The sequence below is a fragment of the Ambystoma mexicanum genome, chromosome 1q (assembly GCF_040938575.1).
Source record: "Ambystoma mexicanum isolate Mex_15411 chromosome 1q, UKY_AmexF1_1, whole genome shotgun sequence".
NCBI lineage: Eukaryota > Metazoa > Chordata > Amphibia > Caudata > Ambystomatidae > Ambystoma > Ambystoma mexicanum.
The window spans coordinates 622427438-622452643 of NC_090922.1; the positions used below are offsets into that span (position 1 = coordinate 622427438).

At 46.5% G+C, this 25206-nt stretch overlaps 1 protein-coding gene across 9 annotated transcripts in view; it reads right to left on the reverse strand.

The window, feature by feature from the left end:
• Positions 1-9757, reverse strand: part of KLHL20 (kelch like family member 20) — a 1054184-nt gene extending 1044427 nt beyond the window's left edge. For 8 of the 9 annotated variants that reach the window (XM_069641184.1, XM_069641182.1, XM_069641180.1 and 5 more), the window contains exons 1-3: positions 9670-9757; positions 6949-7048; positions 6545-6631 (exon numbers count right to left, since the gene is read on the reverse strand). The gene's annotated coding sequence lies outside the window, so the exon portion shown is untranslated. Of the gene's footprint in view, positions 1-6544; positions 6632-6948; positions 7049-9386; positions 9523-9669 lie in introns of those variants that run through there. The other variant, XM_069641178.1, reaches the window with a different exon arrangement.
• Positions 9758-25206: the final 15449 nt, after the last annotated feature.

The window sequence follows — 25206 nt, forward strand, 5'->3', positions numbered from 1 at the left end:
GGGATTGGTATATCGATCCCGCTTAATTTCAGGATTTTCTTTCCTTTAGGCAGGGGTTGAATCGGACCTAGGCAGGTTCCCAAAGCCAGATTTGGGATCGGTGTAGGCAGGTTGGGTGTTTGCGACACTTTTGCTTTGTGTAGGAACACTGGAGCAATTTCGTTTGAATATTTTGCCTGGGACGTCTGTGTAGATTTGTGCTTTATCGTTGGTGGTAAAGGGCCTTGTGTTGATGACGAGGCCACAGACCGCTCCAGATCTGAGGCTATCGCCTCTTTTGTTAAGGGCGGGGATTCGTACTTTAAGTCAATAGCTGTTATGTAGCCTTCTAAAAAGGTTAGCTTCGACTGTATACTTGCTAAGATGGCCGTGTTGTCTTTTGAAACATCACTTAGCGTTTCGTACAATTTGCAGAACGGGGCCATAGAGATGGTAATTGCCGACATTATTGTTGTCAGGTCTTTTCTGGTGTTGGGTGAGTCTTTCTGAGATGATGAGGACAGATCAGATCTGCCGTTTGCTGACGAGACCTTTGGTCCTGGAGCCGCCGGGTTTGCCAGTGAGTGCCTGCGCCTGGTATTGTACTCTCCAGGGTCAGACGTACTAAAAGATCTCAGATTTGGGTCCCTTGTTTGAGGAATCTGAGTCAGGGCGTCTTGGTGACTGGCAGCAGGCAGCGTGGTGAACAGGTGGTTCGTTGTCCAGGGTTGAGGCGACGTTTCTCTTTGTGGCCCCCCTTTGGGGTGCTGCAAGTCAAAGATTTCTAAAAGGGGCTGATAGGAGGTCCTTTTGTTGCTTAGTGGATCGGTCGCTGTAGTGACCGCCGGCCTTGGAAGCGGTGGCGATGGAGCCTTCGCCTGACCAAGCTCTGGTGGACTTGAAGCTGAGACCTGCCATCTTGGCGTGGCTGGCGCTGGTGCAATTGGTTGAACAGCTTCGGATGCAGTTTGAGTCAGGGTGACCAAATGGACGGATCCTAAATCAGACTGCGGGAAAGGCTTTTCTAGTGGCCCGCAGGGTGATGTCGTTGGAGCCGGGACTTGCCCGGGAAACGTGCCCTGGGGATTGACGAAAGTGGAGATTTTCCTAGACTTAGACGTCTGAGGCGTCTCATCCAGGGCTTCAAGGATTTCCGCATCTGAGAGTTCTGAGTCATTGGACAGTTTCCGTTTGCCTTGCGTCTGGAAGAAATTCAGCAAAGCATTCGACAGAAGTGGAATAGGTAGAGTAGTTTTTGTGTGGGGCTTCTTCTTCTGGCCTTGTTGCAAAGCAGCCTTTTTAGGCTGTCTGGAGGCGACTGTAGGTTTGACTGTGAACAGTGGATCGGTGGACTTAGAAGCCGTATTGCCTTTTTTTTTGGAGATAGATCTTTTTTTCTTTTGGTGGGTTGTCAGTTTACGGCTGCCCTTGTCTGAGGTTTCAGAACAGGGGTCGGAGTCTGCCTCACTAGGCTCCTCCAGGAGGGGATTCGAGGAAGTTGGGAGATTATGCAAACTGGGGACAAGATGTCGAACGTCCTTGATGCCCCGGTGTCGGGGATGTTGCCGGGCGAGGCTGGCGCTTTGCCCATCTCTGGTGGTGTAAACGCATCCGGTGCGGGGTGCTGGGCTGTCTTGACTGGGGTGGGAGAGGCCATTGGGTTCTCTAGACGTCCTTCACCACCGCAGTAGGAAGGGACCCGGCTGCCCGGCGTAGCAGGATGAATTAAGGCCGTAGTGGTCTGAGCAGCCGGAATGACATGTGAAATGAAGAGCGGGTCCTGAGCGGGAAGGTTGGTGGTCAGGTGGAGTGACCGCTGGGCGTCTTGTGGCTGTTGAGACAAGTCGGAGACACTTGAACTTTCTTGGAGGTTGGCGGCCGGCCGAGCAGGCGGGTTTAGAGGAAGTTGTGTTTCGCATGTCGCTTCACTTGGAACTGGGCCCGCCCCCAGACCCCCTGACAGGGGCCCTCCGGTCCCCGCACAGGGGTGGTCACTCGCCGAAGCGGTGCGGGGGGGGGGGCCGTGAAGGGTTCGATATCCCAAGACTGCCGCTGGCCCAAGCGGCCTCCAAGTGCTCTGTCTTTAGGAGCCTGAAGAGACAGAGAGGACCGTGGCTCTAAGGGCGGGCAGAATGTAGGTAGTACAGATGCATTGCTTGGTCCCACCAGATGGAAGGGTGGGTTCTGTCCGTGATCGTTGTCTCTACCAGGGAGAGAGAATTCTTTGGTGGACCCAGGGTGAGCGTGATCCAAGTATATGTCAGGTTGACCCAGGTTTTCTCGCGAAAGCGGGTTGCTGGCCGCTAACGCTCTTGACGGATGCAGAGACGGGACAGAACCTGCGGCGCTGCTGGGCGCTAACGTTAAGGTTTTCTTTGTGCGGCTCCTTAGGAGACGCTGGTCCAGGTCTTCCTCCATCACGGGTAGGAGAGGGGAAGGGGAAAGGGGGGAAAGGGAAGGGGCAGAGAGGGAAGAGGAGCGGCAGTGGGAAAAGGGGGAAAAAGAGAAGGGAGGAAGAGGAGGAAGCGGGGGGACAAAAAAAGCTTGCCAGAGATAGGGGAGGGATAAGGACAGAGAGGGAGCGAGAGACGGACAGAAGGAAAGGGGGGGAAGGGAGAAAGTGGATGGGTGGGGGGGAGAGAGGAACCAAGTCAGTAGCTTGCCGCCAATTGTGAGCCGGCGGTAGCGGTAAATCTTGGGAGGCTGCCGGGCGCTGAGGTAAAGCCGCTTATGGTTCGTGGGGTCGCAGCCAGCGCCAGCAGACACAAGAAAACAGGAGGAATCCTACCTCTTTATCCTTGTAGCACTTCAGCACATCAGTCCCTCAGATCGTGAGTCCTTGGAGAGCCGCCAGCTGCTCCCGGGGCGGACTGGGGCAGACTGGAACTCTGCTCGGAACTCCGCGCGGCCACGGGCTTTTTGAAGGTTGGTTGGGCTGGTTTTTTTTCTTTTTTTTTTTTTCTTAAAGGTGAAATGCGATAAAACGCGGTGAAAGTGGAGCACTGGTACAGAGGCACGACCTCTCACAGCAAGGTTCTGGGGCAGACTGGAACTCGATTCGTCTTTTCTTCAAAGACTTCTAAAACATTGTGCAAAGGCTTCTACCAGATGTGCTTCATCCTATATAAGACTTTTGCCCATTGACTTTGGTTTAGCCTATTATACTGAATGACTCTGCTTAAGAATATTTGTGGTCTCTTGTTGTTCTAATACCCTTTTTCTTTTACCAGTTTATAACAGTATTCTGAAAGCAAACAGTAAGATATTAATGTCCCCAGCTATTGAAGTCACATGAGGGTGTAGGTTGCGTCTGAGAGCAATCCCAAAAGGGTCTTCACTGGTTTAGAAACTAAGTGTGTACAGTATTGAAGTGTATGTGTGTTGCTATTACATTGCTCCTTTCTGAAGAAGGCTTATTCTAACTGACTGATCAATAAATTCATAATTGTTTATTGAAGAAACCTGGTGTATAAGAGTTTATTTGAAAACTTGTGAATCTCTAGCTTCCCTACAGCTCACATTGACCCCTCATGAGATAGCAGGCCTACCAAAACTGTGTAGTACAAGATTATACCAAAGGTTAGTTTCCTACACCTGTAGTCAAAGCTGTTTGTAGTGTTCCCAGAGGGTACTGCATACAAACTTTGCCTAACAAGGGGTCAATAAAAACCCTGCGGGAACCTCATCAACCTATACAGAGAATGTGACATAACTAGAACATGTAGTAATCCAGAGTCCCTGAAACTTACATTTGTATATATTAAATCATGTGACAATTTCCCCAAAGTTTTGAACATAAACTATACGTAGACAGAGGAGAGCACGAGTCATGGAGGGAATTAGAACCCTGTCACTTGCACCCAGAGGCTGGCACAACTATCCCTACTGTGAACTGAAAAGGCAAGGGAAAATAACCCCTCTATAGGTTCTTTAAAATAAATGGCGTAAAAGCTGTATTCTCCCTAATTCCCTTCAACCGTAGACACCCCCAGCTCTACTGCTGGACTTTTAAATTTTAACCCTGGGGTGAGCGAGGTCTTTTTCCTCACTCAATATGTTTTGACCAGATATGGATTTTGTGTTTCTACTGTTTTGGAGTCTTACAGGACTCCATAGGCATCTGCCTTTTGTATGGTGACACACAGCACATTTAGTGCAGCCTCACTGAGAAATTCTTTAGAATTCTCTTCAGCCCCTTATCCTACCTTCTTATGTAACATTGTGTTACCCTCACTACTGTATATGGCTGGTGGCAGTGGTTTATCCATCACTGTGCTTTTCTACCGCAGGCCGAACCCTCAGATGCAGTACAGCACCCATGGGTGACCATTTGTCAACATGGCCCCAGTCTTCTTGCTTCAGCATTTTCTGTTTGCGAGGTCTTTCTTGGCTTTTGCTCTGTGCATTGAGACAGGTTTGAGACCTTTGTTTGCCTTGCCTTTTGCAGGCTTCAGCCCTGAAGCCTGCCCTTGGCTCCAGTGTGCCTGAAGGACAGGATGTGACGGAGGGCCCCGAAACTCCCCTGTACTTTGTCTCTAGGAATGCCTGAATGAAACTAGTCCTGACTGGCTGGCTGTAGTTTCAGAGGACATCCACCCTGCTTTGTGATCGACAGCGTAGGCTGTGCATGAAAGGGAGAAAAAGCGAGGGTTTTGAGACTACGGGCAGAGTCGACCATTGGGAGAAACACCCAAAGAAACCGTGAAAGAAGCCTGCTGCAACCTCCTGGACTTTGGAATTGCCCGGTGAAGCCCTGCTGCTGTTCGGATCTCCTTTTTCACCTCAAGAGAGAAGCTCCAGATGCAACAACTTTGCCCCTTGGGTTGGTGGCACCAAATAACCCTGAGACGAACTCCACTGGAACACTATGCCCAGTCTTTCTGTGCCTCTCCGTTGCTGCAGAAGCCCAATGACAGGGGTCGAGTTTCCATAGTCGAGTGCAACATCTGCCACAGAATGAATCTGGCTAAAAGCTCTAGGAGCCTCCAAATGACCCTTCAGAAGCAGGGCCTCCAGATCCAGAGTCCCCTCACCAGAGTGCAGGACCGAGGGAGCAAAGAAAGCCTGAATGGTGTCCGTGATCCACATCAGCGCTATTTGCTAAGCGCTGAAACCACTAAGTGCCGCTGAACCGAAAAGGGCCCATAGCTGCCAACAACCTTACCGAGTACTGCAGCAGGAGCCCTCCAGACGTCCTCCCTCTTGTCCCCACGACTGAGGCTCAGGAACCAGGGTCTGCATCGCTGTAGCAAGACGGAATCCAGCTGGACCACTCTTCTTCTAACCAGAGGTACTGTTTAAGCTCAAGGTATTTCCCTTATTGCCTTCAGCTGTGCTTTTCTCACTTGGAAATTGCATTGGCTTACCTTTTTCGAGTTGATTACAACTCCCTGCTCAGAGGCTGAACAGCTTGTGACCCTAAAAGTGATTCTTGGAACCCTCTAACTCTGGGCACAACTTTTTTGTGTCCAAGATGTGCATCAGATCCATATACTGTCCAAATGACTTAGGCTGTCCTGGCTCCCTAAAGGCAATCTTCTAAATCCATTTACTTTAATACTGTGTGTCCCTCATAGGTGGTAGCTTGTTGTATGCTGGTACTGCTGGGAAAGGCTGATCTTGACTTCATCTGAGGATGCATTTGTCCTCACAATGGCTGTGAAATTGTTCCAACCTTTATATTTCCCCAACCCTTTTCATTCTGCAACTCGGTCTACAAAGTGTATTGGTGTGATATATAAATGCAAATGCTATCCTTGTGATTGAAGTCACCTCAGGGTGTAGGAGTAGTGTATGAAGCATATCCAAACATTATCCACTAGCACTTTGACTCTGAAAAGTAATTTTAAAGTGTATTTGAATTGTTAAAATGAATTTCCTTTTTAAAGAATGCCGATTTAAAACTGACTTTAAATAACTATTTATAACTGAAACCTTGTGTTACTTGGCTACTTTTATTTACGGATTTCAATTATACAGCTCACATTTACCCCTCTTGAGATAGGCCTGGCTGCTCAGTCACACTACCAACTTGTGTAGTACAGACCTATACCAAAAGGTGCATTACCCAATACCAAGCAGATAAGTGTTGTGCAGTCTCACACAGTGTGACTACACCAATTCTTACCTAACAAAAGTAATACAACAAACAGCTCTGCCTCACGGGTATAGCATTTGTAACTTCCAGCAGTGAAAAAACATTCAAAAGCATTACAATACAAAATGACAGTCTATGAATGCCAGACAGTTATCTTTTTAGGGGGGGCAGCTTTACAGAACCTCCTGTCGGTACACTTTTCACATTACACAAATCTCAAACCGATGCACATACTGTAAACAATCTTCCCCAGCGCGAACAAGGTGGAACGCGGGATGGGGGGTGGGGTTGATTTACTTTCATCGACTCTCCTTTAATGCAAATTCATTTGCTGGACAATTAATGGATGGCACTTTTTTTTTTTAGTTGGCTGGTGTTAATGGCTTAAGTGAAAACATTGCGAAGAGAAATAATTAGATGGGGGCACTTCTACTGAACTAGTGGTACATAAGGAAAATAAATCCTTACCTGCCTGCGTGACTGGGTCAAGTGCTTCACTGAATTTCTTGCTGGGACACAGGTGGTTAGGCTGACACACTGATGCTTGGAGCGATGCTGCAGCCATGAAAACAAAGAGTTAGTCAAGGATACATGAGTCTACTTGAGACTTCAAAATTAAGATTAGATGAGCAGGGGTAAAAACCAGCTCGCAAGTAGGACCCAACGCTGGGAAACCAGGAGAGAGTACACAGTGCACTGTAAATGCAACTCCCACAAGAGACGTGAACTTTCAGTACCGCCCCCAAACTGGACATGAGAAAGACAGCCTCAAAAATAGGAGTCAGAAGCGGGGATTTCAAACCCAACTAATTACCCCACCATTACCCACAGCAAAATAATCAAAAAATTTTTTTAAAAAAATGCATTCTTACCATCGGCAAGTCCTACTACAGAGGTCAGGATTTTTTTATGGTGCCACTGCTGCTGTGGACTTTGCTGTCCTAGATGAGAATATAGAGCCAATTTGTGTTCCTGCAATTGAAAAAGTACAATATATATATTATAAAGATACCAGATTGACCGTACCAATATTTGCGCACTACATCGCCATTAATCCCCCGCACACAAAACGGACATAAGGTGCAGGGTCCTACCGGTAAATCTCCAAAGGTCCCTATAGGCCAATCCAGCTGGCAGAGGGAACAGAGAGCAATCAGAGCACATGCCCGAAAATGTGACTCGTACCCCGTCACAGAGACAAAAGGATAAAGCGAGAGAAAGAGCATCAGTGCGTTATATTTTACCCTTTCTATTCCCGGCCTAGAATAGTTGAGAAGTCCAGCCTGCTGGCATTCCAATCACTCATCTACATATCTTACATAGTAGTGCTTAGCCCACCGAGCTAACTTTCGGAAACATCGAGTAATAGCCTTTCGCTTTTACTGCAGTTCGGTGATGGCACTGAAGTAGCAGCAGATTGCCGCCGCTGCCATGCCAGACACGAGGGCCCTGGCTTCTCTGCAACATATGGTACCCCATCCAGGCGAAGGACTGCCACCCATAGCAGGAGATTCTATGGCAGTGGTGCATTCAAAATACTGTTGGTAATACAGTGATTTTAATACATCAAGGGATACATAGACTTGCTCTATAATAGATGGCTACCGGGGTAGCTCAGCAGGTTGACAGACCGTTGCTGAGATGTTATATATGCAAAATATAATTGTGTATTGATATTGTTTCTTTTAATGTGTTTAAGGTTGCATTTAACCAAAACAACAAAAAAAAAAAATGTATGCAAAACTTGTTAGTCGAATTACTTTTTGCAATTACTTATAAAAGATGGGTTGGGGTGTCTATGCCTCTGTAGTGAAAAGCAAAAGTTGGCACCCATGAACCCAGTTTAATTTCCTAATAACTGCTGTCAGCACAACAGAAGCATTTACTTGTGATTAACCAGTTTGATAAACATAACATCTTTATAAATATAACCTGTGATAAAACACAAACCAAGGGGCACACACATTAATGAGTATTGGTGTGGTGCTATGACAAAAAAATATAAAAAACCCCATCAAAGAAAACTAGTGAAGTTTCAGCATCGTTTTTGAGTTTGGAAATGACTTTTTTCCTATGAAAGTGTAAACGCACATTTGAACAACGGTAATTGGGTGCAGCATGTAGAATGCCTGCTTTCAACAGTGTTCCTCCCCCCACCCTGCTCACTATACTTGAGCAGAGTTGTGGGGGGAACCCCTGCAGCCTTCCGTTTAAAATAAAAGGACCCTGCAGCGCCGATTCCCGATCACGGAAGTGAAAAGGAACTGGTGCTGCAGGGACCCAGCGTGAAGAAGAAGGTAAGTGGGGTTTGTTTATGTTGGGGGTGTGTCATGGGTGGGGGTGTATATTCGGTAAAAAGGTACAATACGGTGACAGCGTTCCTCAGCCCTCCATGGCGTTCCCGATGACCATGGCAACCTTGTGTTGTCCTGGCCGCTCCACACATTCACGTGATGCATCTGATTTAATGCCAATGCCTTTTCTGGACTACGTCAACCCTTCCTGCAAGGACCTCCGCTCCTCCAGCTAACCAGCAGGGGTCCAATACTCCCAGCCATCCCCTCTGCTCACCCGCTCAGCTAACGGCTGATGGACTACAGGGCTAGGTCCACTCTTGATCTCCCTCAGAAGCGCTGCTCAGCCAACGGCAGACAGACCACAGAGCTAGGTCTGCTCTCCTCTTACCAGCACCACCCAGCCTGGTTATAAACTTCCTACAAGGTCCTCCTATCAGCGCCAACCGGTGACTGGTATGTGGCACACTATGTCAGGCCCGGATTGGTTGGAAACCAACTCCGATCTCCTTCTAGCAGCGTCACCCAGCACTGTACCCCTCTCCTCACCACGGTCACCCTTTTTGAGCCTTGAGGTGCACAGATTTCTGCTCCAGCACCACTCAGCCTGCTGGATCACCCTGGACCAGGTCCTTATGGTCCCTGGGGAGCTGGCGCCTCATTGGATGGGAATTGGGGCTTGGAGGGCAGTATCTTGCCTTCTTACCACCCCCTCCACAGCAGCTACAGCATCCTCGTCACCAGTGAAGTGGCAGGGTTCTTGGGTTACACGCCATACCAGAGCCAGCAGGTAAGTTTATTCCACGTCTGTTACTTGATACAGAAATACTGGCACATCCATCCAGCCAGCTTCCAGATCTAACTGACACACTTGGAACTCTCAAAGCCACTCACACATCAAAACTGCAACCTGACATAGGTACATTCCACACACCTTGATGACATCACGACCCATAACTCATATTACAACACACTGCCTGGCAGAACTGAGCGATGTTCAAATCAGAACCCCTCACCTTGTAAAGGCAGTAAAGTTACAGAAATCATGCCACGGGAACTGCAGTTGTTGAAATTCCCACGGCGTGCATGGCACGGCCATAAATCACTGCTGTTTGGGGGTGGAGGCGAGTCGGGATGGGGATAATACCACCCAAAAAGACACACAAACCTCCGCTGTTGCTGCAACTAAAATCAAAATAGGAAAAACAAAGTCACCAGCACCTAAATATACCTGGCACTTCGAACACTTCCGAGACGTATATGCGCCATACAAATACACAATAAAAAAAAAAGAAATACCTGCCATACACGGCATGGTCCATGGAGTGCTCTTTGCTCAGTGATTCTCTTCCTAAGCATGTAGGCGTCCCTCCTACCTGAAAACGTCACGACGACTTAACAGAAATACGTGAAAGACGTCATGACGCTATAAAGGCATTTTAGAAAAAGTCGACCAACTTTTAAACAAACACAAAATGCTATCGGGTCTCATGTGGACTTTAAATGTGTGATTGATAATGAAATCAACATAAGGTGTCCCTTTACGAAAGCTCAAGTACTGATTCTAGACAGCATCAGGTGAATGTACGCGATTCAGCTACTGCAATGAATTTTATATACATTTCTTTTAGCGTCCATTAACTTAGACGTTGTCACACCCTTTTTGTTATATTGGTAAGAGAGGAGCCCTTTTGCAACCTCTTCAAACACACGTTGAAGCTGTAATTTGTTGTATTGTACTTATCACATGTTGAAATAAAACATTCTAAGTGCGTGACTTTCTAAACATCTGGTTTTGAAATTACAAAGGGCAGCCTGTTGTTGTTGGCATAGTAGATACAGTAGCTGCCGCGAAGCTCATTTTCGGTAGAGTTCAGGCTCTGGAATGTTTGCAGAGGAAGTAACTGCTGTGCGGGTACTACACCGACTCTGCTCTGGTGTAAGTGACTGTACTACACCGACCCTGCTCTGGTGTAAGTGACTGCATATGTATTAATGCCTGTGCAGGCTAATGATTGCAGACGTGTACTGTCTATAGTTCCAGTGCCTACTCTGAACGTAATGATTCCCCAGGGCTAAGGACTGCAGATCCGGTACTTTCACTGGGTCTAATGACCCTTCTGTGAATAATAACTGCAGGCACAGTGTCTGTACTAGGTCGAATGGCTGCAGACACAGAAACAACACCCGATGAATATAGGCAGACACTACCTTCTCCAGCACTAATGGTAAACTTGAGCGAATGAATGCAGACCTGCTCTGGTACAGTACGTCTTACATGCATATCAGCAACATCAATACCTGCTCTGGGGCAAATAATTACAGACACAGTGCCGGATCTGGGATACCGATTCCAGACACACTACCTGGGGTTTATAACTACCGACACAATACCTGATCTGTACGTACTGTGGGGTTAACGATTCCAGTCACAGTATCTGCTCTGGAGCGAATGGTATTTAACATAATACCTGCGCATGAGCAAATCTCGGGTTAATGACTGCATGCACCCTTTTCTTCTCGTGTGTCCTTTCCCACTCCTAATTCACCTCTGAGACCTCAACCACACTCTCTGAAATGAACGTACAACGTGAAGAAGTGATCAGTAGGGATAAACCATTGTGCCACGATTTTCAAAACGTGTTTGGTGCAACTGATGAGATGCTCATTCACTTCACTTGCGCCAAAAAGTTGGTGAACCGTGGACAAGGACATTTAAATGTTGAAGTATCCTCGACTCGAAGAGGGTAAATAACTTTCTTTATTTACTATGAATGTAAGCCGGCGCCCCGCACTACGTCTCGCACCATCCACTCATCATCTCTCACTAACGGTCCTCTCGTGAACACTCTACTCACTCTCCCAAAATTCTTACAAACATTCTAACTCACGCGCAGGCGGGGAGCCGAGGTGATTTACAGATAATACAATGACATGAGAATACTACATCATCCCCCTTACAATATTGATCAGGAGAAAAGATATAACTTTCAAAATTTAACACTTCGGTGTAAAGTACATAAAGTCAAAACATTTCAAACATAACACATTTGTGCAAAGTGCGCAAAGCCATAAACAATTTTGAAACTTCTTAAACAAACCACACTTATGTAGGGAAATTACTTAACTCTGCATGACATAATCTCTGGACCAAAACGGTAACCTCTTTTCTCTAGAACTACGCACACTCCTATTTTCAAAAGCCACATCACCTTGTTGAGCACTAGCATCTTCAGCTTGTCTCACAACGTCACCATTCACATTCTCAAATCCATATTGAATATGATCATCTCCAAATAAATCAATCGCTCTTCTCTCAAATTTAACTTGTTTATCTCTTTCATTCTTACCATTCCACATCCATTTACTAACCCTGTCTATATTCCATACCGATCCTCCCGCAACTCTAACCGCTCTCCTGAACACTTGTATCACCTTGACAGGACTGCTGTATTTAGAGTCACCCTTCCTAACGTTTCGTCCAAACTTGATTCGCACAAAATCTCCTGGTCATATTCTCAACTTAAACTTCTCTGGAGACATAAACTTTCCTGGAGACATACTACACATATCTAGATTTTCGTCAGAATTTTGTAACCCAGTACTTACTCTTCTCCTACGATTAACTCATTCCGGATTTAGTAAAGTATTTGGAGCTCTTCCCCTCATTAATTCAAAAGGAGAGACCTCCATTCCTCTTTTAACAGACATCCTAGTGCTCCATACCCTCTCCTTAAAAACGTTGTCTACCGGCATGTTGTTACTCAAAGCCAACTCCACTGCCTCTACAATTAGACGGTTATACCTCGCCACTAACCGATTGGTTTGTGGGTGATATCACGATGAAAATCTCCATTCAATTCCTGATCTCTTAGCAAATTCTCTCGTTTCTCTACTTCTGAACTGAACTCCATTATCACTCATTATTATTTTGGGAAATCCTTCCCTTCTGCAGATCTGCATAATTAATTTTATTACCTCATCTGTATCAATTTTACTCACCGCCTTGACTTCCACCCACCCTGAGTAGTAATCAACCAGAACTATCAGGAACTTCTTCTCCCCAACCAACCTCACATATGGTCCAATAATATCAATTCCTACTATCTCCCATGGTGCATCACCTTTGCCAATGCTAATTGGCTTAGACTTGACAATCCTGCAGCTCTTGTCACTATTCTGACATGGCCAACAATTCCTAATAAACCTCTTGATCATAAGATCCATACCTGGCCACCAGTATTTCAAACGCACATTGTTCTTCGTGCCAGTGATACCGGGATGGCCCCGGTGCGCCTTCTCAATAAGCTCACTCCAAAACTTAAGTGGGGGAATCAATTTCTCTCCCCTCACTAAAAATCCATCTTCCATGGACAATTCATCTTTAACTTCCCAAAATCTCCTACAACCTTCGCTGATTGCCCTTTTCTCAGGCCACCCTGACTCAGTGTACCTCCTTATCTCTTGCAATTCATCATCTTTACCCAATTCCTCAATCCACATCTCCTTGGACGTAACCTCAAAAATGACCGCCACCATTTCTTCATCTAAATCCACACTTGTCTCACCACTCTTTAATGGTAATCTAGATAAATAATCAGCAACAATATTCCTTTTCCCTGGCACATATTTCACCAAAAAATTGTAGTCCTGTAGCTTTAGACTAAGTCTGGCTAATCTTGGCGAAGCTTTACACATTCCTCTCACTGTAAGAACTTCAATTAAAGGTTTGTGGTCTGTTTGAATTATACATTTGTTTCCCCACAAATATTTCCTAAAGTAATTCACCGCCCATGAACAAGCCAACAATTCTTTTTCAATCACAGAATATCTGCTCTCTGTTTCTGAAATAGCTCTAGAAGCATGACTGTTTATCTTCTCATTAGCATCCTCATTTATCTGTGTTAAAACTGCTCCTAAACCATTCCCATTAGCATCCACCGTGATCTTAGTCAACCTCCCAAACTCAAATCCTCCCAATTCCAAAGAGTTACAAATTCCTCCTTTTATGCATTCAAACGCCTCACTACATTCATCACTCCATGTACATTTTGCATCCTTTTTTAACAACCTTCTCAATGGTTCTGTTACACTCGCAAAATGTTTTACAAACCTGTTGTAATATTCGAATAACCCCAAAAACGACCTTAATTAGTCTTTGTTGTTCGGACTAGGCGACTCCTTGATTGCTCTCATGGCATCTCTTTTAGGCTTATAACCCTTACCATTCACGGTATGCCCTAAATACTCCATTTCTTCCATTCCAAATTTACATTTGCTTTTCTCAATTTTTAACCCAACTTCTTCCAATCCCCTCAACACTTCTTTCAATCTCCCATCATGTTCTTTAGATCCCTTACCAAATACAATTATATCATCCTGATTTACAAGCGTTCCGCTTAAACCCTTCAGCACCCGCATCATAACTCTCTGAAATACTGCTGCCGCAGACGCTAACCCAAACGGCATACGTTTATACCTATACAACCCATGTGGCGTAATAAATGCCGTAATGTCTCTACAATCTTCTGTCAAAGAAATCTGATAAGCTCTCGAAAGATCCAAAGTAGAAAACACATCAGCATTATCAATACGATTCAACATTTCAAATATGATAGGAAGAGGGGAAATGTCAGTTACAATGTTTTTGTTGACGTCTCTTAGGTCCACGCAAATTCCAAGTTTGCCATTTTTCTTCAATGCAACCACAATGGGGCTCACCCATTCAGATGACTCAATTTTCTCTATAACTCATTCAGACTCCAACAATGCAAGTTCTTGCTAAACCTTGTCAGCAATGGCAAAAAGAATTGGTCTGGATTTTGTGTGTTTAACAGGCATCGCTCCCTTCTTGAGACGAATCCTGTGCGCAAAATTATTAAGCAAACCTAATTTCAATTTGCCTTATTTCTTTTCTTTAGCATTTTTACTTTCATGCACTTGACTTCTGTTTACAACCAGAATTTGCTCTTCATCACATGGATACAACCTGATAATCAGTCCAGCTTGATCTCTCCATCCCAGTACATTCACACCTTTTTCTGCTACGTACACCTTCACCTGAGACCGTCTGTCTTTAAACTGAACAATACACTAAAACCATCCAAGCATCTTGATCTTAGATCCTTCAAATCCACCAGTATTTGGTATGTCTGACTCTTCCATCTTACTCTTGAGACCACGTGCCACTAAATTCTTCCATGTTCTCTTAGTAATAATTGTCCAAGGTGAACAACTGTCCACCTTCACCTTCAGTTTCCAGTTATCAAGAAATACTTCACAGCTTGGGCATTTAAATTCTCCATCTGGTGGCTCATGTATCAGGAACACCCTCTCTTCCTCTGATTTTTCCTCTGTTTTGCATAGGCATAATGACCAACTCTGCCACAATTATAGCATCTGTCTCCTTCTCTCTTTTGGGTATTCTGAAATCTCTGATCATATTGAACTCTTGGTTCATTCTTCACCCAATTCTTTCCTCTATATGAACTCCCTCTTTGCTCAAAGCTCTTCATTTTGTTACTTCTTCCTGCGTTGACCTCAACCTTATCTTTGTTTCTAACATTTGTTCCACCTCTGTCTTTAGGTCGTAGTACGTTAACTTGGCCTTGTTCTTCTGTTTCTTTCTCCTGTATCTCCTTGCTACTATGCTTCTGCATACTTTGTACAACCTTGTCTTTCTTGCTCTTCATCTCCTTCAAGCACAACTGACTGTGTTCTACACGTTTAGCAATCGCTATAGTTTCTGGTAGGGATGGATTGCCAACCATCCACAATCTGTCTTGTACTAAGTTGTCCTTCGAGTGGATAATGATCTGATATCTGATCAACTCATCAAGGGTGATGCCACTGCCAAATTGGCAAGTTCGTGATAATACTATTAATGCAGAAACATATTCCTCAATGCTTTCATGTTCCTTTTGTACCCGTGTATAGAATTTGTATCTGTTTATGGCTACATTAGTTTCTGGAGCATAATACGTATCTAATTGTCTTATGGCCTTACCATGCTCATCAGCGTCACCAGCTTCATCTACAGTCAATTCTGGCAGTTCCCTGAACTTTCTTTGCCCTTCCAATCCCAATGCATGTAACAATAATAACTTCTTCCGAAATGTGAGTTCTTCATGTTCAACTGCTTGAATATAGTTCAACCAGAATTCTTTCCATTCTGACCATCAAACCACAGGTTGGCCTGGCGCTGGAAGGAAACTTGCCAGTGGTTGGATGTTAATGCTTTGCATGGCTCTGTGTGTTTAATGATCTCTTCTTAACAATTGTGTAATAGGTGCTTATGCAAAACACTTCCTGTGCTACACCAGCATGTAAATCTCTTGCTGGATACCACCAAATGCAGGGTGTCAAATCTCTGTCTATAAGTACTGTGACGAATATGAAAGGATCACTGTCTCCTCTTCATTTCATCTGGGCCCGGATTAGGCGGGTCACGTGACCTGAGACTTCCTGGCGGGTCCTTTTCTCTAACCCCCAGTAATGCGGCGTCAGGCGTAGCTCGATCCGACTTCCCGGAACGGTAAAGAACAGATAACCACGGACTCCCGGACTCCTGCACAAACCAACGCGATGATACGCGCCAGTTTGGAGCATCCACTCTACCCTGTAGTCCAGCCGCGGACCCGGAACACCTGCACAAACCAACGCAAAGCTATGCGCTGGCTCGGAGCCTCCGCTCTTCCTTTCTCCACTGGGCCAAACTCAGCACGAACCTACGTAACACTGCATACCGGCTCGGAGCGACTGCTCTCAGCTCCTCTTCTCCCCGTGGGTCCTCAGGACACCGGCATCCTCGTCGCCATATGAAGTATCCTCGACTCGAAGAGGGTAAATAACTTTATTTATTATGAATGTAAGCCGGCGCCCCGCACTACGTCTCTCACCATCCACTAATCATCTCTCACTAACGGTCCTCTCGTGAACACTCTACTCACTCTCCCAACATTCTTACAAACATTCTAACTCACGTACAGGCGGGGAGCCGAGGTGATTTACAGATAATACAATTACATGAGAATACATGAGAATACTACAAATGTGTGCATCGTAATTGTGCACTTTGAGGTGCTCTTTTCCCACCAAATGCACAACTGCGCAAGGTGGAAAGGGGGTTTTGGGCATTTTCAAGTAAATCCCGCTTTTTAAAAAGAGGCACGTTTTAAAGCACAGGGAGAAAAAAAAACATTTCTCTGTGCCTATTTGGAACAGGTGCAGGGGATATAAAATGTATGGGTAGGTCACTTATGATCCTGTCATGCAATGAGTGAGTGAATGCTGTGTGTGAATAAGCAAGTGAATGTTGAGTCAAATACTGTGTGTGTGTGTGGGTGTGTTCGTGCTGGACCACGCAGCAGATTTTGGCTGGTGAGGGCAGCACAGTAACAATGCACTTTTTAAAACAAAATGTATTTTATTGGCATTTTCAACAATAGGAACGCATGTAACCCCTGAACAATACACTAAAACCATCCAAGCATCTTGATCTTAGATCCTTCAAATCCACCAGTATTTGGTATGTCTGACTCTTCCATCTTACTCTTGAGACCACGTGCCACTAAATTCTTCCATGTTCTCTTAGTAATAATTGTCCAAGGTGAACAACTGTCCACCTTCACCTTCAGTTTCCAGTTATCAAGAAATACTTCACAGCTTGGGCATTTAAATTCTCCATCTGGTGGCTCATGTATCAGGAACACCCTCTCTTCCTCTGATTTTTCCTCTGTTTTGCATAGGCATAATGACCAACTCTGCCACAATTATAGCATCTGTCTCCTTCTCTCTTTTGGGTATTCTGAAATCTCTGATCATATTGAACTCTTGGTTCATTCTTCACCCAATTCTTTCCTCTATATGAACTCCCTCTTTGCTCAAAGCTCTTCATTTTGTTACTTCTTCCTGCGTTGACCTCAACCTTATCTTTGTTTCTAACATTTGTTCCACCTCTGTCTTTAGGTCGTAGTACGTTAACTTGGCCTTGTTCTTCTGTTTCTTTCTCCTGTATCTCCTTGCTACTATGCTTCTGCATACTTTGTACAACCTTGTCTTTCTTGCTCTTCATCTCCTTCAAGCACAACTGACTGTGTTCTACACGTTTAGCAATCGCTATAGTTTCTGGTAGGGATGGATTGCCAACCATCCACAATCTGTCTTGTACTAAGTTGTCCTTCGAGTGGATAATGATCTGATATCTGATCAACTCATCAAGGGTGATGCCATTGCCAAATTGGCAAGTTCGTGATAATACTATTAATGCAGAAACATATTCCTCAATGCTTTCATGTTCCTTTTGTACCCATGTATAGAATTTGTATCTGTTTATGGCTACATTAGTTTCTGGAGCATAATACGTATCTAATTGTCTTATGGCCTTACCATGCTCATCAGCGTCACCAGCTTCATCTACAGTCAATTCTGGCAGTTCCCTGAACTTTCTTTGCCCTTCCAATCCCAATGCATGTAACAATAATAACTTCTTCCGAAATGTGAGTTCTTCATGTTCAACTGCTTGAATATAGTTCAACCAGAATTCTTTCCATTCTGACCATCAAACCACAGGTTGGCCTGGCGCTGGAAGGAAACTTGCCAGTGGTTGGATGTTAATGCTTTGCATGGCTCTGTGTGTTTAATGATCTCTTCTTAACAATTGTGTAATAGGTGCTTATGCAAAACACTTCCTGTGCTACACCAGCATGTAAATCTCTTGCTGGATACCACCAAATGCAGGGTGTCAAATCTCTGTCTATAAGTACTGTGACGAATATGAAAGGATCACTGTCTCCTCTTCATTTCATCTGGGCCCGGATTAGGCGGGTCACGTGACCTGAGACTTCCTGGCGGGTCCTTTTCTCTAACCCCAGTAATGCGGCATCAGGCGTAGTTCGATCCGACTTCCCGGAACGGTAAAGAACAGATAACCACGGACTCCCGGACTCCTGCACAAACCAACGCGATGATACGCGCCAGTTTGGAGCATCCACTCTACCCTGTAGTCCAGCCGCGGACCCGGAACACCTGCACAAACCAACGCAAAGCTATGCGCTGGCTCGGAGCCTCCGCTCTTCCTTTCTCCACTGGGCCAAACTCAGCACGAACCTACGTAACACTGCATACCGGCTCGGAGCGACTGCTCTCAGCTCCTCTTCTCCCCGTGGGTCCTCAGGACACCGGCATCCTCGTCGCCATATGAAGTATCCTCGACTCGAAGAGGGTAAATAACTTTATTTATTATGAATGTAAGCCGGCGCCCCGCACTACGTCTCTCACCATCCACTAATCATCTCTCACTAACGGTCCTCTCGTGAACACTCTACTCACTCTCCCAACATTCTTACAAACATTCTAACTCACGTACAGGCGGGGAGCCGAGGTGATTTACAGATAATACAATTACATGAGAATACATGAGAATACTACAAATGTGTGCATCGTAATTGTGCACTTTGAGGTGCTCTTTTCCCACCAAATGCACAACTGCGCAAGGTGGAAAGGGGGTTTTGGGCATTTTCAAGTAAATCCCGCTTTTTAAAAAGAGGCACGTTTTAAAGCACAGGGAGAAAAAAAAACATTTCTCTGTGCCTATTTGGAACAGGTGCAGGGGATATAAAATGTATGGGTAGGTCACTTATGATCCTGTCATGCAATGAGTGAGTGAATGCTGTGTGTGAATAAGCAAGTGAATGTTGAGTCAAATACTGTGTGTGTGTGTGGGTGTGTTCGTGCTGGACCACGCAGCAGATTTTGGCTGGTGAGGGCAGCACAGTAACAATGCACTTTTTAAAACAAAATGTATTTTATTGGCATTTTCAACAATAGGAACGCATGTAACCCCTCTCCCCATCCCTACTCGCCCCCACCTCCTCCCCTCTTCCCCCCTTGATCCCAACACGTGTAACCAACAACGCACCCAGTCCTGTTCCCCCACCTCGAGTCCATAAACTATGTAGATGGCTCCCGGTCCCAAGTTTCTGTGAGTGGCCAGCCCTCTCGCCAGCCGTTGTACGGGCTCTTGTACCTTCTGTGAACCCCCCATAGTCCTCGTCTCCCCTAGAATCTTCAGCCATATCTCCTCACTGCTTCTTGTGAAGGTGCCCTCTCCAAGTGGAGCAGGTACTCACATCAGCCCCAGCAATCTCATTTACCTCGGGCACCATGCGGCCTGCGAAGTCCCGCTGCAGGTGATGCAGGACAATGTCCCAGTATGAGAGAAACCGTTGGTGATCCCCTTGAGTCAAATAGGTCATCCACTCCATTGCCAAAAAGTTCCAGATTTTACTAACCCATTTGTGTTCTGTGGGGGCAGCTTTTTCTTTCCATTTGTGTGCCGCCACTGTCAGGATGATGTATGTCTTTCTTTGAGCTTTCGAGGGTCGATTTCCCAGAACCCCATCCATTTCCAGGATGGCCATCCTTGTGTTGTCTGGCATCTGGCTCCAAAAAATACTATTCATTGCTGCACAGGTCATGTCCCAATAAGGCTGTATGACCTGCATTCCCACCAGATATACTTCAACAATCCCAGTTCCCCACATCCCCTCCAGCAGTGCGCTCACGTAGTTGGTTAGAATTTATGTAGTTTTTCTGAGGTGAGATGCCATTGGACCAGTATCTTAACCCACATCTCCTGAATCTGGATGGCCTACGTGAGCTTGGGGATATCTGCCCATAATGGAGCCTAAAGTTCCTCCCTCAGCGGCTGCCCCATTGCAGTTTCCCACTGCTCCATATAGTGTCATGCCTGGCTCCTTGCCCCTTCTTCTATAAAGCCATATAACACTTCTACAAAGTGTTATATGGGTTTATCGTTACAAACCGTTCAAAGGGCGTGAGATCCATGGTGCACTGTGCAAAGGATTAAATGTCCTGACCTGAGAACATGCCACGTAGTTTGCGGCACCCTGCCACTTCCACCCATTGAAGTCACTCCTTTCTATAACCGGTGTGAACTGGGGATTCCTAAACAGTGATGTCTGCGGGGAGGGGAAGGTGGTCAAGTTCACCCTCCGCGCCAGCTCATACCATGGGTCCTCCACTAGGGCCCTATCCTACTACGGTACATGTTTGAAGGTCTATCCACCCTTGGGTCACCACAACACCTCATCCAGCAGCGAGCCCACCATAACTTTGTCCATTTGTCCAACACCAGACCTTCCCGCGATCGCCCCTGAACCAATCCCGGCTCACTCTGATTTGAGCCCCTTGGAAATGGAGGCAAAAGTTTGGCACTCACAGCCCTCCCTTGCTTCTGGACGTCATTAGCATCTGCATAGCTCCCGTGGTTCTTTTGCAGTCCCAAGTAAATAACCCCAAATGTTTTTGAATGGTCCTGAAGAAAGCTTGGGGAACCCTAACTGGCAGGGCAGTGAAACAGTACAGAATTTTTGGCAAAATCACCAATTTGTAAGGGCATTTATCCTCCCCATCCCGGATATTGATAAGGGCACCCATTCCACCAGCAGCCGATGCTGCTTCTCCGCTAAAGGCGGGTAGTTAGCACGGTAAAGAGCACCCAGAGAACTAATCTGAGTAATCTGGCCCCACAAATATCTAATGCCGGTTTCTGCCCATCTATAGGGTACTATACCATGCAATTCCTGAACCTTTTCTGAGGGGGCGGTCACTTCTAATAACTGACTTATGGGCATTTATTTTTAACCTTGCCACCTCCTCAAAGAGAAGAAGTTCCTGTGAGATCCTTGGAAATGAGGTTTCTGATTCTTTGATCAAGAGGAGCATGTCATCAGCAAACGCTGCAACTCTATGTTCCTCACCCCCAAAGGGAATCCCCCTAATATCCAGGGAGAGGCAACCCTGCTTAGTGCCTCGTGAGACTGTGATCCTATGGGAAAATTGTCTGTTGATTGCCAGGTGCAAGGAGGGAGTTTGGTAGTTAGCTATTAGCATTGAAACAAATTTAGAACCAAATCCCATAACCTCCATGATATGGAAGAGGAATGGCCATTCAACCCAGTCGAATGCCTTCTCAGCATTGATGCCACAACCTTGGTGTAGATCTTTGTGTCTAGATTAATAAGGGCAATCAGCCGGTACGAATCACATAGTGACATCCCTACGCAGCTTTGGGAGCAGCACAACCTTGGCTTCCTCCATTGTTGGGGTGATACACCCTGCCCCCCCACCCCAAAAGAGTTGAAGAGCTGGACTAAGCGCAGTATCATTGCCTCTCTAAAGGTTTTGTCGAAGCATGCTGGAAAGCCACCTGGGCCCAGAGCCTTTACAGATGGCAAGGCAGCTGTAGCCGCCCTTACTTCTTCGGGAGTAATGTCTCCCTCAAGTTCTTCCCGTTCTTGCGGAGTTATCTTAGGGAGAGCGCACCAGGACAGGTATTCCTTTTGGGCTCCCTCCTCAGGGGAATCTGATGTGTACAGGGATGAATAATATTCTGTGAAGACCGAAATTATGTCAGGTAGAGCAGTGAGCACTGTTTTCTTCACCCCACCTTTATTTTAAGGATTGTCCTTGATTCTTTTCTTTTTTTCTTTTCCCCAATCACCCTTGCTGACAGGCGATCCTTCTTGTTGGCTTTGACATAATACCTCTGTTGGAGGTAGAACAATGAACGCTCTGCAGCTCTAGTCTGCAAAACAACTAATTGGCCCCTAATCAGTCGATATTCCCTTTGCAGCATACTCCCAGCGTATTTGACATTTGAGCCATTATTGTTTAAGTTAAGCTTCCAATTCCTCCTTTAAGAGGCCTAGTTGTTTGTCCCTCTGGCACTTCATCACAATGAGCTCCCCCCCAATGTAACCTTAAACACGTCGGAGCACCACCTGGTCCCGTACACCCTCTGTTGCGTTAAATGCAAAGTAATCCAAGATTTTATTCTTTATGTCCTCACATAACACTCTACCCTTAAGGATGTGGCTAGGGAACTGTCATGATGCCCGCTCCGGGGGAGCCGGTTCAAGCCCTGCGTCCCCGAAAGCGGACATCCAGTCCCCAAGGAAGGACCCAGCAACCCCATATAGGGCCCTTTGGACAGTGTCCTGGCGCCTATGGCACCAGGCTCATAAAAGACATCAGTCCTGGTGCCATAGACGCCAGGCTCATTATGGGAATGCTTGGGTGCACTTACCTGATGCAGACCATGCTGCAGGATCCCAGCCTCCTTGAGGCCTGAAAGGAACTACTTTACCTGTGGGACTAATTTACCATCCGGGCGTGGTCGGGGAAGGATACATACCTGATTGGAGGAAGGATACATACCTGGAACTTCTTCCAAGGCTATTTAAACCCCACCCGAACAGCCACACGTGCTTTGCGTTGTTCTGCATCTAGCAGCTGGACGCTCACCGTGTCTGCTCCTGCATCCTGACTTCTGCCATGCCTGCCAGCATCCTGGATCACCTGCAAAGGAAGAGAAGAAGAGAACAGAAGAAGGAAAAGTCCTTACCTGCTAAATCCGCATCCCGGAGACATCTCGCCGACAATCCTGAAAAGGAAGACTTTAATTTAAAAACTCATCGCGTCGATCGCTGCAGCGCCGCATTCCACTCACCTTTACAGGGCGCCTCCATGTTCAGCAGCGATCATCCGGATTCGCAGTCACGCCCCAGCGCCTAGGTAGAAAAAGACCAGAACAAAAGGTGAGAGAGAGAAGGGAATAAGGAAAGCTAAATCTCCATGTTAAGACTTACCTGTTGATTCATTCCCTCTTCATTTTGGGTCCGCGCCGCATCCTGGCATTTCCGGACCCCGGCCCCTAAGGGGAAAAAAAGACATCAGCGTTAATGAGCGAATGAAAAGACATTACCAAAAAAAGCTCATTAAAGACTTACCTGATTTCTACAAGGATTTCACCTCTCATCTCGGGTCGGTGCCTGTTCCCCGGCATTCCGTACCCCGGCCCCTATGGGGAAAAAGACACTAGCATTAGTACAGTAATGCATGGACACAAGGGGAACCTCTTATCAAAAAACTTACCTGGAAGCCAAGCAAGTTTGGTTCTCACCAATCCGAAAATCCAGTGAAGTAACTGGATACCAACGCGCCCCTGCATCAGAAGCAGGATGGAGAGCTCGTCCTTCCAGACCCTAAGGTGAGACGCTACGAGAAATCACAGAAGGGTTTCGCGGAGGGTAGAGGGGAAAGTGGGAGGCCGATTGCATTACCCCATAGACAGTAATCCCCTATTTTCGCCTGCAGAACAATACTTCTGCAGGCCAGGCAAGCCAGATTTGGGGGCCCGGTCCAGTCCGTCTTCCGAACCCTGCGCATCACCTTAGAAGAGGTCACAGCAGCGCGAACCAGGCCAGCGCCTCCGTGGGAGTCAGGTGAGCGTAACAGGAACTTCCACCGCCATAGGCCTGGTTCGTTCTGCCCCATTTTTAAGGTAATCATTATGGGCGCATGGTCTGACAGGGTGATCACTCCTAGCTCTATCCCCGCGACCTTACCCAATAGTGACCCTGAAATCCAGGAGTAATCTATCCTTGAGAAGGATCTATGAACGTGGGAATAAAATGTGTAGCCCCCGCCCGCCCCCTCAGTTCCCTCCAGCCATCTACCAATGACAATTGGGCCATGTGTTAGTTCAAGCAGGTAGATGGCGCCACCTGGTTGTGGAACACCCTTGCGCTCATGTCTACTCTTGGATCCCAGGCCAGATTAAAGTAATTTACCAATATTATCTGCCCTTTGGCAAAAGTCTCCAATTTGGTCAGTGTCGCATGCAAGAACCCATCTTGCCCCGTATTGGGGCGTAGATTTCTGCCACTGTATATGTCCCCTTCTCCCTTTGGAAAGAGGAAGCCAGATACCTACCCTCTGTGTCCCCCTCTGTAGCTATGACCTGGAAGCCTGGGATGTCCCGAATAGCGATTAACACCCCCACTCCCGTCTTCCCAGGGGCGTTGGTTGGAACAGATGGTGGTACCCCTTGATTTTCAGCTTATACCTGTCTCGCCTCCGAACGTGTGTCTCTTGGAGGGCTACAATTCCTGTGACTTCCCCCACTCCAAGAACTGTTCCGCCTTCCTTCTCTTAACCAGGGAATTAAGCCGCCTGACGTTTAGGGTGGTCTCCCAAAGCACTTGCCTCTTTCCCATGGTTGTCTTACTGTGCAGCTCGCACTAATGAGTGATATATGTCATTTATAACACGCCAATACACAAGTGTTTCAAGGCGTGAGTGGCTGCTGTTAGGACCCCCCCCAAATTCCCTTCACTTTCCCACCCCCCCCTCTGGGCAGCCTCAACCAGCCTCTAGCTTCCCCCAACCCATCATCTCTGAAATTGAACCCTTGTAGCAACCCAGAGTAAACCTGTGCAGGTCCCCCTAGACCCATGTAGATAAACCAAGACATCATGTACCACCCACCACCCCTCGGTACCTTTCCCCTAACTACCTCCCCCAGGCCGACCACAACATTCCTTCCTGTAACCCCCCCTTTTCCCTCAACGTGGTGCTCCAGTGTCGATAGGCATGTGGGCACCTTCCACTCCTGCCCCCTCGTCGGGGGGGTTAAACCGGGCACCTTAGGCCCTGTTTATTTTAGTCCCTTGTCGAAAACCTTTGTCCACTCTCACATTTACTTCTTGAGCGGTTCTCTTGCCAGTCTTTGTTCTTGCCTTGGTGACCCTTCGCCCTCAATCTTCAGAACCCTCGTACCTTCCTCGCCAGTGGTGACTCGATGCTGTTTCTCTTCCCTCTCTTCCCATTCGAACAGTAGTCCAAAGAGAAAAGTCCATTTATAGCATATGTCTGCTAGCATTAGGGCACACACCACCGGGCCCATCATCTTACGCTTCACCAGGGTGGTCTGGGCTAGGTCCTGGAATAGCTGAAGTTCCGAGCCATTGT